The sequence below is a fragment of the Anabrus simplex genome, chromosome 1, assembly GCF_040414725.1.
Source record: "Anabrus simplex isolate iqAnaSimp1 chromosome 1, ASM4041472v1, whole genome shotgun sequence".
Taxonomy (NCBI): domain Eukaryota; kingdom Metazoa; phylum Arthropoda; class Insecta; order Orthoptera; family Tettigoniidae; genus Anabrus; species Anabrus simplex.
In genome coordinates this window covers 487,117,370-487,130,829 of record NC_090265.1, presented here as the reverse complement: position 1 = coordinate 487,130,829, position 13,460 = coordinate 487,117,370, and positions in this window count along the sequence as shown.

Here is a 13,460-nt window from a genome sequence, read left to right as displayed (position 1 = left end):
TATAACCTTTGTTACAGTTTTAAATTAACTTTGATTTTGTAGTTAGACCCATTCGCCCCGGCACCTTCTTTCACCTCTGCTGGTCCACGGGTATCCCCGTAATAATAATAATAATAATAATAATAATAATAATTGTGTTACTTTATGTCCCACTACCTACTTTTACGATTTCCGGATACCGCCGAGGGGTGCCGGAATTTAGTCCAGCAGGAGATCTTTTACGTGCCAGGCTGACGTGTTTGAGCACCTTTAAATACCACCGGACTGACCGAGGATCGAACCTGCTAAGATGGGGTCAGAAGGCCAACGCCTCGACCGTCTGAATCACTCAGAGCGGCTCTTTTGGGTTTGTTTCCATCTTAAAGCCTTGGTAGATACCTCTTTACCATCTATCTCAGTTTGACCTTGCTATTAATTGTACGTCCTTTTCACATTTCTGAAACCAGCTGGGCCTTGTTGACTCGAAAACCCGGGGCCTCAGCATGTAATAGATGAGGAAGGTGAAGGGAAAGGAGATACACACCATTCAAACAGTACCCTAGTCCAACTAGCTCGGCTGGTAGAACCTTATAAAGACTCCTTCCTAAGATTACAGAAGAAGATGGTAGTCAACCTTTATAAAGGCGGAAGAGGACTCCTTGCCCCAACGGTGGACGAAGCGGGGAAACTATCTTCTACTAGCAACATCCTTACTTCAGTGAAGCGGCACAAAAGGCGTCTGTACTCCAGAGGAGCAGCCTGTATCAATCTCTGGAGTTTACAAAATAATATTTTATTTCTGTTTTATTTATACATTTCCATTTGATATTATTATTATTATTATTATTATTATTATTATTATTGGACATTCGTTTTACGATTGTTGTCAGATCATATTCTGTCATGATTTCCTATTTTCATCTATTCGATTACACCGTATAAAGTATATCTGGGCGAATTTATCTCCATAGACGGACTTGGTTGCGGCGTTCGGCCGACTCGGCTTTTTTACCTTGTGTGTAGGTTCTCCTAAGCTCAGCCTCAGATACGTTGGGCTTATTTGATTTCTTTAGACTCGTTCTATCTTCTAGTTTCCATTTGCGATAGGCTTGAACCTTTAATTTAAGATTTCGAGACATTTCGAAAATTTTCACGAAGTTCACAACTATTTCACAATTTTTCGCGTACTTAATGAAGTTCTCTTATATATAATTACAGATGTCGGCAGAAATCAAGTAGACGAAACGAACGACACCCTGCGGTACGTGCTATGAGGTCGTGGTCCAGAGTTATATTAATTTTACCGCAAGCTCCGATTTTGCTAACTAGCTCGGCTGGTAGAATCTTATAGAGACTCCTTCCTAAGATTACAGGAGAAGATGGTAGTCAACCTTTATAAAGGCGGAAGAGGACTCCTTGCCCCAACGGTGGACGAAGCGGGGAAACTAAGTCATTTCTTGGCTGTTTTGACTTAATGGTTTCATTACCAAGTTGACGGTAAAATATACAGTTCGGAACAACTCACTGATTTAGTTGCATGAAAATCAATGATGCTGCTTCTCAGCTTTTGTGAATCTCACCAAGTCAGTAACTTCTTATGAGAGTAGAAAAGGTACCAAGTCATTCCCAATGACAGTGTGTTTTCGTAGCTCGCCTTCGGCCTATTATGTAAAAGGCATAGTGCAGAAGTCACTCAATCGAAATGGCATACTGCAATATAGCGAATACTGGCATGTTTGATTGTTTAAAGGGTGGCTATAATATACTCGATAATTAAAACATCACAAAACTATTTTAATGACATGAAGTAGTAGAATGATTAGGATTCTCTTACTGTCCTGTATTATTAAATACACTGACTGACAGAGCAAATGCAACACCAAGAAGGAGTGGTCAGAACTTTATGCCAATTGCAGGGTAGACTGACGTCACTGAGGTATGCTCATGATGTGAAATGCGCCGCTGTGCTGCGCACGTAGCGAACGATAAATGGGACACGGCGTTGGCGAATGACCCACTTCGTACCGTGATTTCTCAGCCGACAGTCATTGTAGAACGTGTTGTCGTGTGCCACAGGACACGTGTATAGCTAAGAATGCCAGGCCGCCGTCAACGGAGGCATTTCCAGCAGACAGACGACTTTACGAGGGGTATGGTGATCGGGCTGAGAAGGGCAGGTTGGTCGCTTCGTCAAATCGCAGCCGATACCCATAGGGATGTGTCCACGGTGCAGCGCCTGTGGCGAAGATGGTTGGCGCAGGGACATGTGGCACGTGCGAGGGGTCCAGGCGCAGCCCGAGTGACGTCAGCACGCGAGGATCGGCGCATCCGCCGCCAAGCGGTGGCAGCCCCGCACGCCACGTCAACCGCCATTCTTCAGCATGTGCAAGACACCCTGGCTGTTCCAATATCGACCAGAACAATTTCCCGTCGATTGGTTGAAGGAGGCCTGCACTCCCGGCGTCCGCTCAGAAGACTACCATTGACTCCACAGCATAGACGTGCACGCCTGGCATGGTGCCGGGCTAGAGCGACTTGGATGAGGGAATGGCGGAACGTCGTGTTCTCCGATGAGTCACGCTTCTGTTCTGTCAGTGATAGTCACCGCAGACGAGTGTGGCGTCGGCGTGGAGAAAGGTCAAATCCGGCAGTAACTGTGGAGCGCCCTACCGCTAGACAACGCGGCATCATGGTTTGGGGCGCTATTGCGTATGATTCCACGTCACCTCTAGTGCGTATTCAAGGCACGTTAAATGCCCACCGCTACGTGCAGCATGTGCTGCGGCCGGTGGCAATCCCGTACCTTCAGGGGCTGCCCAATGCTCTGTTTCAGCAGGATAATGCCCGCCCACACACTGCTCGCATCTCCCAACAGGCTCTACGAGGTGTACAGATGCTTCCGTGGCCAGCGTACTCTCCGGATCTCTCACCAATCGAACACGTGTGGGATCTCATTGGACGCCGTTTGCAAACTCTGCCCCAGCCTCGTACGGACGACCAACTGTGGCAAATGGTTGACAGAGAATGGAGAACCATCCCTCAGGACACCATCCGCACTCTTATTGACTCTGTACCTCGACGTGTTTCTGCGTGCATCGCCGCTCGCGGTGGTCCTACATCCTACTGAGTCGATGCCGTGCGCATTGTGTAACCTGCATATCGGTTTGAAATAAACATCAATTATTCGTCCGTGCCGTCTCTGTTTTTTCCCCAACTTTCATCCCTTTCGAACCACTCCTCCTTGGTGTTGCATTGTCACTGTCAGTCAGTGTATATTTTATAATCTCTGAACTCTCTGACTGTAATACGTTTTCGATGTTGAATGGCTGCACCCATGAGAATCAGCTTTGAAATACAATCAAAGGGTAATTTCAGTGACAAAAAGCAACTGAGGTCTACATCAGCATATATTATTCTTAAATCAATCCCATTCGTAAATTATTTTTTGGCAGAATATAATGAAAGCTATGAAAGCTTCATGACAGCTCTGAATACAATAGAAACTGTTACCGTGTTTTGGTGGTAGGTAGAGGTGTAAGAAGGTGCGGGCGTGAATGGGTTTCAAACTACGGAATCAAAGTTAATGTAAAATTTAACAAGGTTATATTTTCTTTTCAAGATAAAGTAATAACAAAGAACAGGTACTTAGTAGCCGAAACACAATTTGAAATGTACAATTACAGGGGTTACAGAGTTTGGGCTTCGAGCCCTGAGTTGACAATTCTTGAGCAACTAGCCCAACTTTCCGATATACAAATTTTAACAAAGGGGCAGAAGACCCCAATCAAACCCTGGAGCACTTGCTCCAAATTACACAGTAAAGCCTCCTCGAGGCACACAACACTCCGTTTCCAAAAGAGCCACTCGCTCTTTAATTTAAGCCTCTCCCAGGCCACACCAAACTCCACCTTCAAGTTGTCCTCAACGGACATAAACACAGGGGTAAAATACCCAATCTACTGAGGTCTATAAAATGAAAAGCAGGTTAATTAAATGACCTCTAAAACAATTTGAGAGGAGGCGAACTTGCACTCCTAATACACTTTGATTAAGACCTACTTGGCCCTAGGCCGTTAATACAAGGGCTAATCCCATACTAAAGAGGTGACTTAAGAAGAGAACAATTGTTTTACATTAACGAAGAATAGGTTGAGAAAACTAAGTTCACCTCACAACAATATGAGTGGGAGCTCGAGAGGGTTAAGCACTCTCTATCCCGATATGTCGTTTGAAAATAGAATAGATACCAGTTGTTTTTACATTTTAGGAAAAGGTTACATGGTTGAACGCTTAGAACCCGCCCCGAAGGTTAAACTGCTGAGCTAGCAAAGAAAGAAGTTATTAATCGGCCATTACCTTGTTGTTGACCGCTGCCGAAGAAAGAGGCGCTTCCCGCCCCCTGCTATGTATTGAACACACTGAAAGATTGAACAGAAGTGGCCCGGAGACCCTAAAATCAGCAGTTTATATCCTCTCGCGGAAGGTTCTAGGCGTTAGGGGAATGAAAACACCCTCCCTCAACGTTTTTATTGGATAGGACCCCGCAACAGATTCAAGTTGGGGGAAGATACCCCTGATTGGTCAGAAATTAATTAAAGAAATTCGGGATTGGTTACATTCATAACAAGGGGAAGAAAGGGGTAAATATTGCCAACTTAAACAATGACAGAAAGAAATTTAACAAAGAACAAACTCTTGAAATTAAATTTTCTCCAAAAAATAGTTCTTTGACTCCTCACTAGGTTGCACTATTGTTGATCTTCAGTAGTGTCCTCTAGAAGAGAAAGTTCACACTTCTTACTTCAAGTGAAACAAAACCACATCAAAAATGACACAGTTCAAAAACTCAAAATTTTCCACGTGGTGACATCTTCTGAGAAAGTAGAGAATTAATAGCGTAGATAAAGTTCAGAGTTCCTCCAGCAGAGGAGTTTCAAAAGGCGCACATTTTAAATTAGCGGCGTGGAGGTGTACCACCCGGTACAGAAATAATTATGACGATGATGCTTGCTGTTTAAAGGGGCATAACATCTAGGTAATCGGCCCCCTAATGGTACGAAATGAGACGAAATGTAATGACAATTTAAAAGTCCAAAATCATCCACTGACCAAAATTCAAAACGTGATGACGAATAATGAATGGATGGATATGAATTCAAAACAATCAGTGGATCCTACCCACCATGCCCCACATTCCCATAAACTAGCGTTAAACAACTGTAGTAGTAACCAAGGGACTACTTCTAAAGTACAACCTTGAATCGGTGATACGCATTGCGCCAAGAAAGGGGTCCTAAATCCAGGTCATCGGCCCCTCATAATGGTACTTATCGATAGAAAGGTAGAACCATGGTATTTGTCATGTTGCGGTACTAATCAAAAATAGTGTAGACTCGCGGTATTCCACACATTATGGTACTACTCACAGGTAATGTAATGCGCACATGTAACACAGACATATGGTGTTTCTCACATTGCGGCGCCATTTACAGGCAACGTAAACCTATGGTGTTCCTCACATAGGTGTACTGAAAAATCAAATGGCGTATGGCTTTCAGTGCCGGGAGTGTCCGAGAACAAGTTCGGCTCGCCAGATGCAGCTCTTTTGATTTGACTCCCATAGGCAACCTGCGCGTCGTGATGAGGATGAAATGATGATGAAGACGACACATACACCTAAGTACACTGTGCCAGAGAAATTAACCAGTTATGGTTATAAATTCCCGACCCTACCGGGAATCGAACCCGAGACCCCTGTGAACAAAGACCAGCACGCTAACCATTTAGCCATGGAGCCGGACATAAGTGTACTAATCACACGGACTCGTACTATCCCGTGGTGTTCCTCACACAGTGGGTACTAATCATAGGCAAGGCAGACCCATGGTGTCGCTCATATAGTGGTATTAATCACAGGAACTGTAAAACCCACTCTGATTCACACACTGTTGCTACTAATCACAAACCTATTGTGTACCTAACATAGTGTTATTACGCACAAGTAAAGGCGACCCATGGTGTTTCCCGCGTGGTGGTACTAATTACAAGAAATATCATGGTTCTCTTTCAATCATCCCTTGGTCGCCAATTTTAGTCGCCTCTTACGACGGGGTGTATTCTTCGCCTGTGTCTCCCACCCTCAGGGGAATGTGTGTTTGGTTCCGCGAGAGCTACGTATTTTATTTCGCTTAAGTCTGCCGGCAAGCCGCTTAGGACCCCCCTATCCACCACATGTGAAACGCCGCATGGAAGTATCACCGAGCCCCCTGCTGCGCCAGCGCAGTAGGTTCGTGGATAACAGAAACAAACATGACCACCATTTACAACCAAGTAAGATTCTTATATTCCTTGAAACTTTACAGACCGGGCAGAATGCTTAATAATTGAGATCAACAAAAGAAAGCGTGGTGGGTAACATCATTTTCTTCAAGGACAGTCGAAGGTTTTTTATGAATACCTTTTAACATCAAGGACTGTATTCAGTGGCACCGGGGTATAATATATGTATATTGAGGGATGGTGTGCTAGTTATTCATTTTTCACGGACATCGGCGATCAGGTGACGCTCATGAGGCCTGTCTGTGTACACTGTTTTGATTCTGTGGGCAGTAACTGCGCCGAGGTTAGAGGTCAACACTGTTTGCAACATTCGTTCTAGGATACAACCATCCCCCGCCAACGACTACAGTCATTTGAACGGAGGCGCATTGTGGGCCTGCGGGAAGCTGGATGGTCGTATCGACGGATTGCAGATTGGGCACAAAGTATCGGTAGTGTGTCGCTGCTTTCAGCAGTGTCTGTGGAACATTCCCACGCAGACCAGGCTCCGGATATCCGCGTAGAAGCACATGAAGATAGACGCATTTTGCGAGTAGTGGTGGCGACCGAACATATCCAGGAACGAAATCCGGTCACATGTTGCACCTGCTGTGTCACCAAGGATCATTGGAAACCGCCTGCTTGCAGCAGGATTAAGATCACGCGTGCCTCTGACCAGGCTACCACCGACACCACGGAACTGCCAAGCACGGCTACTCTGGTTTCGTGAATATTTTACTTTTACATCCCACTATCCTACATTTTTACGGTTTTTGGAAACGCCGAGGTGCCAGAATTTAGTCCCGCAGGGGTTCCTTAACGTGCCAGTATATCTACCGACTCGAGGCTGATGTATCTGAGCCCCTTCAAATACCACCGGACTGAGCCAGGATCGAACCTGCCAAGTTGGGGTCAGAAGGCCAGCGCCTCAACCATCTGAGCCACTCAGCCGAGCTGTCGTGAAAGAGCTGATATTGTCTCCTGTGACGAGAGTAGGTTCTGTTTGTATGGAAGTGATAGACGTACACGTGTACGGCGTAGACCTGGTGAGCGGCCTATTCCACGACACCCTCGTCCCACCCCAGGCTTCATGGTGTTGGGGGCCATCAGTTACAACTTGCGGTCACAGTTGGTGTTTTTGCAGGGTAACATAACCAATGCCCGCTACATTTCATAGTGTATTTACCCCGTTCTTTTGCCATTTCTTCGAGAGGAAGGTGATGTGTTTTTTCGGCAGGACATTGCATGTACATATACAACTGCTGCGACGCATCGTGCTCTACGTGGTGTACAACAACTGCCCTGGTCAGCAAGATCACCGGATCACGTATTGGACATGATGAAGCGTAACTTACGCGTTATCCAGAGCCTGCAGGAACCATTGCCAAATCGCATCAAAAGGTGCAAGATGCTTGGGACAATCTATCACAGAATGACATTCGGCACCTGCATAATCGTTTGCATTGCCCAGAAGGGAATTCACTGTGTACTGATGCGACTGTTTGGGCACCCTTTACTGAGACGTTTCATTTGGTCTGAATTTGTAATCATATACACCCGCAATGATGACTGTTACACCGCTTGTGGATAAAGTGACCTTGTCCTTGTGTGTGTCGCATGCTTGTTATTCCCCGGAGGTGTGTATATTTTGATTCAAGATGATCTCTTTTAGTTACAATAAAAATTACAAATACGACCTTTTGATAGAGATTCACGTCTAGGTTCCGTTTGTAAACTTATCGTAAATTCTCTGGTGGAACACAAAGTTATTAAGACAGTTCTTGAACAAAACCTGCTCAACTTACGTTCAAATTTCTGCCGCACTACACCGTTGAAATTCCAAGAATCCCTTTTTTTCTACTATTGCAGTTTATATGCATTACACGTAATGTTTTAATCTTATCTCTCCCAAGCTAATGAAGTTAACAAAACACATTAAACGAAATCCCCAGCCACAATCTGTATAAAACAACACCAAGAGCTATTTCGAAGCACCAGATACAGAAAAGTACCAACCAGCAATACCAACAATAGAGCACAGCACTGTAACAAGATTTATTAACTTTTGCTAGAACTCGATACGCTAACAAGCATGGTGTGGTCTACAAGAAACAGAAGAATGAAAGATGTCAATGCGGTGTTTCCGCAGAGCTGAAGCATAATCCACCTTTTCTAGACTGCACTGTGTTCTTCAAACAAATCCTCGTCGTCGTCCTCCTCCTCCTCCTCCTCCCCCCTGTTGTTCAGGACTTTGACTTCAACCTTACTCAAGATGAGTCCATGTCAAGTCGATATACATATTTGTACTTTAGAAGAACCGTCTAATGTGGTGAACGGCATACTGAAATAACATAACAAAAATATGCAAGTAGATTTACAAGTAAATGAAATTCAAAAGCAAATTAACATTACAGAAGAGACACAAAAATATAAACTATTTTCCGTAACTATGGCAAAACAAAAATAATTAACCGTAAAGAAAAGTGTACTCAGTCAAAATAAAACAAACCATGTAAATCAGTATTTCTAATCCACTACCTCGAATACAATAAATATTACAAAAAAGTAAACGTCAATAATATTCATTAAAATCAAATTGCAGAGGGGGGGGGTCTGTACATTAATTTTGCTTTCTTTACAGATATTTATCCATTTTAGGATAATTTAAGACCATGTCAGTGTTTTTTAGCTTTCGTGTCCGTCTGTCTGTCTACCTGTCCCACTATCACGGGGAAACCGCTAAATGCATTTCTACCAAACTTTACATTTAGAGCCTACTCATCCAGGATAAGGTTTCAATATGTTTATGATTTAAAATCACTTAATAGACTCGGGGTTTATAGGAAGACCAAGAGAGTTATTGATGGTGTAGGATACCATTGATTTTCTGTAAAATCGGCGAAGTCACTTTATTTTAAATCATTGTCGTTCTGTATAAATTTAGTTTATTCTTCATATGACGGAGAACATTACTGTTTTCTACGGAGTGTATGATCTGCCGCGATGGACAACCTCGCAGGCCGACAGCGACTCTACTAACGGTTACCATGGCAACGTCTCAGTCTACTTGCCAGCAAGAAAGTAACGTAATGCCATGTTCGTTATCATTCGTGGTGGTTCGTTGGGTAGTAGACGAGAGACCGGGCGAGTTGGCCATGCGGTTAGAGGTGCACAGCTGTGAGCTTGCATCCGGGAGATAGTGAGTTCGAATCCCACTGTCAAGAGCCCTGAATATGATTTTCCGTGATTTCATATTTTCACACCAGGAAAATGCGGGGGCTGTTCCTTAATTAAGGCCACGGCCGCTTCCTTCCCACTCCTAAGACTTTCCTATCCCATCGTCGTCATAACACCTATCTGTGTCGGTGCGACGTAAAGCAAATAGTTCAAAAAAAGTAGACGAGAGAGGTATCAAGCTGGTATTCTGCGGGATACTTGCGAAATACTTTTGAAGGTTACACCCTTATTCGAAGAGTTCTAAGCGTGTTTGTTAATATCTGAACTGTACTGCGCAGTAGAGTCCATTATTTCACAGCGTTTTCTGGCATTTGCTATAATTATTACTTGTCTATTCCGTTTACTGCTTTAATTTCTTGGTTGCCTCTCTTGACTCTGCCTTCCCTCTTTCGGCTTTAATATATTTATTTATTTTTTTTATTATTTTTTTTTTTTTTTTTGGCTATTGGCTTTACGTCGCACCGATACAGATAGGTCTTATGGCGACGATGGGACAGGAAATGGCTAGGAGTGGGAAGGAAGCGGCCGTGGCCTTAATTAAGGTACAGCCCCAACATTTGCCTGGTGTGAAACTGGGAAACCACGGAAAACCATCTTCAGGGTTGCCGACAGTGGGGTTCGAACCCACTATCTCCCGAATACTGGATACTGGCCGCACTTAAGCGACTGCAGCTATCGAGCTCGGTGGCTTTAATAATAACACAACCAAAATCTTATCTAAATACTTAACAAACCAAGCAAGTTGGCCACGTGGTTTGGGTCACGTAGCTGTGGAGCTTGCATTCCGACATGGTGCGTTCGAACCACACTGTCGGCAGCCCTGAAAATGGTGTTCCGTAATTTCCCATTTTCCCACCAGGTACAGTATATGCTGGGGCTTGTTCCTGAGTTCCTTCCTTCTCAACCCCATCGTCACTGTAAGACCTGTCTGTGTCGGTGCGACATAAAACAAATAATAATAAGTCCTGCTACGCTCTTTGGAGGAACTGAAACTTACAATCCCTTTCAGGACTGCTACAATGCCTGCAATGCGAGTGATGGATCGTTTATTACATAGGTTCACAGTAGTACAAAGCATCGACATTCGTGATTCGTGAGGAAGGCCTGGAACTCTCAAATATGCGGTGTAATGCTGGTTATGTGCGTGACAGGTTTTAGAAATATACTACTGCCCGACCTTCACGAAAGAACTACTGCCTCTTGTACACTTAAGGTTTCGAAAGCGAATCGGTACCGAAGTGTCCACGCAAGCTATGCAAGATTTCACCAGGTTTCAAAATGAACTGGACGTGTGTGATGATGCGGGAAATGTTGTAGCGACCGTGATTATCTACAGTAATACAATGGAGTGACAATGAGTTATTTCTAAATATGCCTTAAAAAATTAGGATATAAAGTTTGGGAAATCAATTAGCAGATTCAGATAAGAAGGAAGTAAGCAGAAATGCTAAACGGCCATTCGTTGACCGAGTTAGTGTGGATTTTCCAGCAAGAAGTCTATTCATAAGGCCGGCAACACTTGGGATAGTATGAGTACCACATCGATAGCATTTCATATTAATACAGACTTCGAATTAAAAAAAAATACTTCTCTCTTGCCGGCCTGAGTGGCTCAAACGGTAGAGAACCAGCCACCTGACTCAAGGTTGGTGGATTTTAGCTCGACTCAGTCCAGTAGTATTTGAAGGTACAGAACGCCTCCCTCGCGTCGGCAGATTAATCGGCACATGAAATGTCTCTTACGGTACAAAATTCCGGCACCTCGGCGTCTCCTAAAACAGTGAAAGTATTTGGTGAGACGTAAAACCTAACATTATCATTAGAAAATATATCCGGGATCTACAAATATAACAGGGATTTACCTTGTACATACAACTCTCTCATCTGCAGATTTTTTAAATTTGTTTTTATTTTTACAATTTGCTTTAGGTCGCACCGACAAAGGTCTTATGGCAACGATGGGATAGGAAAAGGCTAGGAGGTGAAGGAAGCGGCCGTGCCCTTAATTAGAAAGTACAGTCCCAGCATTTGCCTTGTGTGAAAATGGGAAACCATCTTCAGGGCTGCCGACAGTGGGGTTCGAACCCACTATCTGCAGTAAATTAAGAGGCTTTAAACCCCGGATTTCGAAAGTAAAGTTAGTCTGTAGTGGAACTCTTCACGACCGGCAACGTCGAGTGACCTGTCCGTCGCGTAAATAACGCTCGGAATGGAATGGGATGAGATCTCACGTGCTGAGCCAGGATGGATATAGAAGTATAGCTAGAGACATATCATTCATGGATCATGGAAGTCAGTTGAGGAAGATTGTTCCTATTCAATCGACTGTTCTGTGTGGTAAAAATGATTCTAATTGCACAGCTGGTGAGAATATCTATCAGTTATAAATGAAAAGAGATCAGTAGCGTGGCGTGGAGATTTCCTGTATGTTGCGGGTTCGAAACTAACACAGTCTAGGAGAGGGTGTAGTTTTTTCGAGCGTTTTACTAATGTTTTCGGGGAAAAAACTGTTTTACAAATATAATATAAAATGTATCGAATTACAGGAAGAATAATAGAACACTGGCCATCTGAGTCACAATAGTAATAACAAATGTGTAATAAAAATACCTGGAAGTATATTTGAAGAGTCTTCATATTTTTTCACGCCGCACTACCGCAATGAGTCTCTATACCATGACAGATTAAAATGTCTTTCGAAACTTCTAAGTGATAATCTTCCAATTCAAGAGTCGGTCTTCCATTCGAAATAATATTACTTTTCTCATTACATGTACGTGGTTCTAAGGAACGGTTTAAAATGATCTCTATAACACAGTCACAATCATAGGCAAATACTTCACCATGATATATGCTTTTGGGCGTATGCCGTGTCAAGAAAATAAGGTGAAATTATTTACGTTTCGCTTTACTCTGCGTCATCAGAAGAAAATCTCGACTCCACGAGAAAGGCTCCTTTACACCTTATTTTCGTGATACGGCACAATCCCAAGTCTATATCAGGTCTATAAGTACGGGCCGTGAAAGCATCAATGGCAAAATACTTCACCAGTCAATTCAGAAGCCATGCTTGAGGAATAATGCACACACCACGTGGGACACACACTCACCATAGCACTGACACCCAACCTGGACGAATTTACCGTTGAAGTACTGCAGGCACCATGTGGTGTCAAACGGTTTCATTGACATTCTTTGTCTTTATGTACTATGTATCAACTCATTTTTTTTACTTCGCACCAACACAGATAGGTCTTACGGGGACGATGGAATAAGAAAGTATTAAGAGTGAGAAGGACGCAGCCGTGCCCTTACTTTAGCTACAGCCCCTGCATTTGCCTGGTATGAAAATGGGAATACACCTTCAGAGCTGAAGACATTGAGGTTCCAATCCACTACTCCCGAGTGCAAGTTCAATTCTTCGGCGCTATATGGCAATCATATCTTTTCTGGCATGTATTACGGGAATTTAGATTGTTGATAGAAAATACAAATTAGCCTATATAATAAGGAATATACTGTACCTACCTAATTTCTATTTTTCTGTATGTTGCCGAAAGCAACACCGGCAACGTAGACGCCACGCCGCTCAAAGAGGTTACTATGAAGGAATCATATGCCAGAATGTTGATGAGTAAGATGGCCATGATATCCAAACCTATTATTATTATTTCACAACGTTGTGCCGAACAAAGGAGCGCGAGTGAACTTATTTAGGAGAAGAATTTATTTTATTTTATTCCCAGAATCTCATCCTCTCGCTATGATAGATAGATAAGAAATGGGTGAGCCCTGTCTCCACACGTAGGTCTATGAAGACCCTTTGTGCCCCTTAAACGGGTTTGCCTAGTCCAGCCCTAGTGTTCCTATAAAGGATACCAATGTACGGATATTGGCATTCCTGATGTCTTCCAGGCTCACAAAAT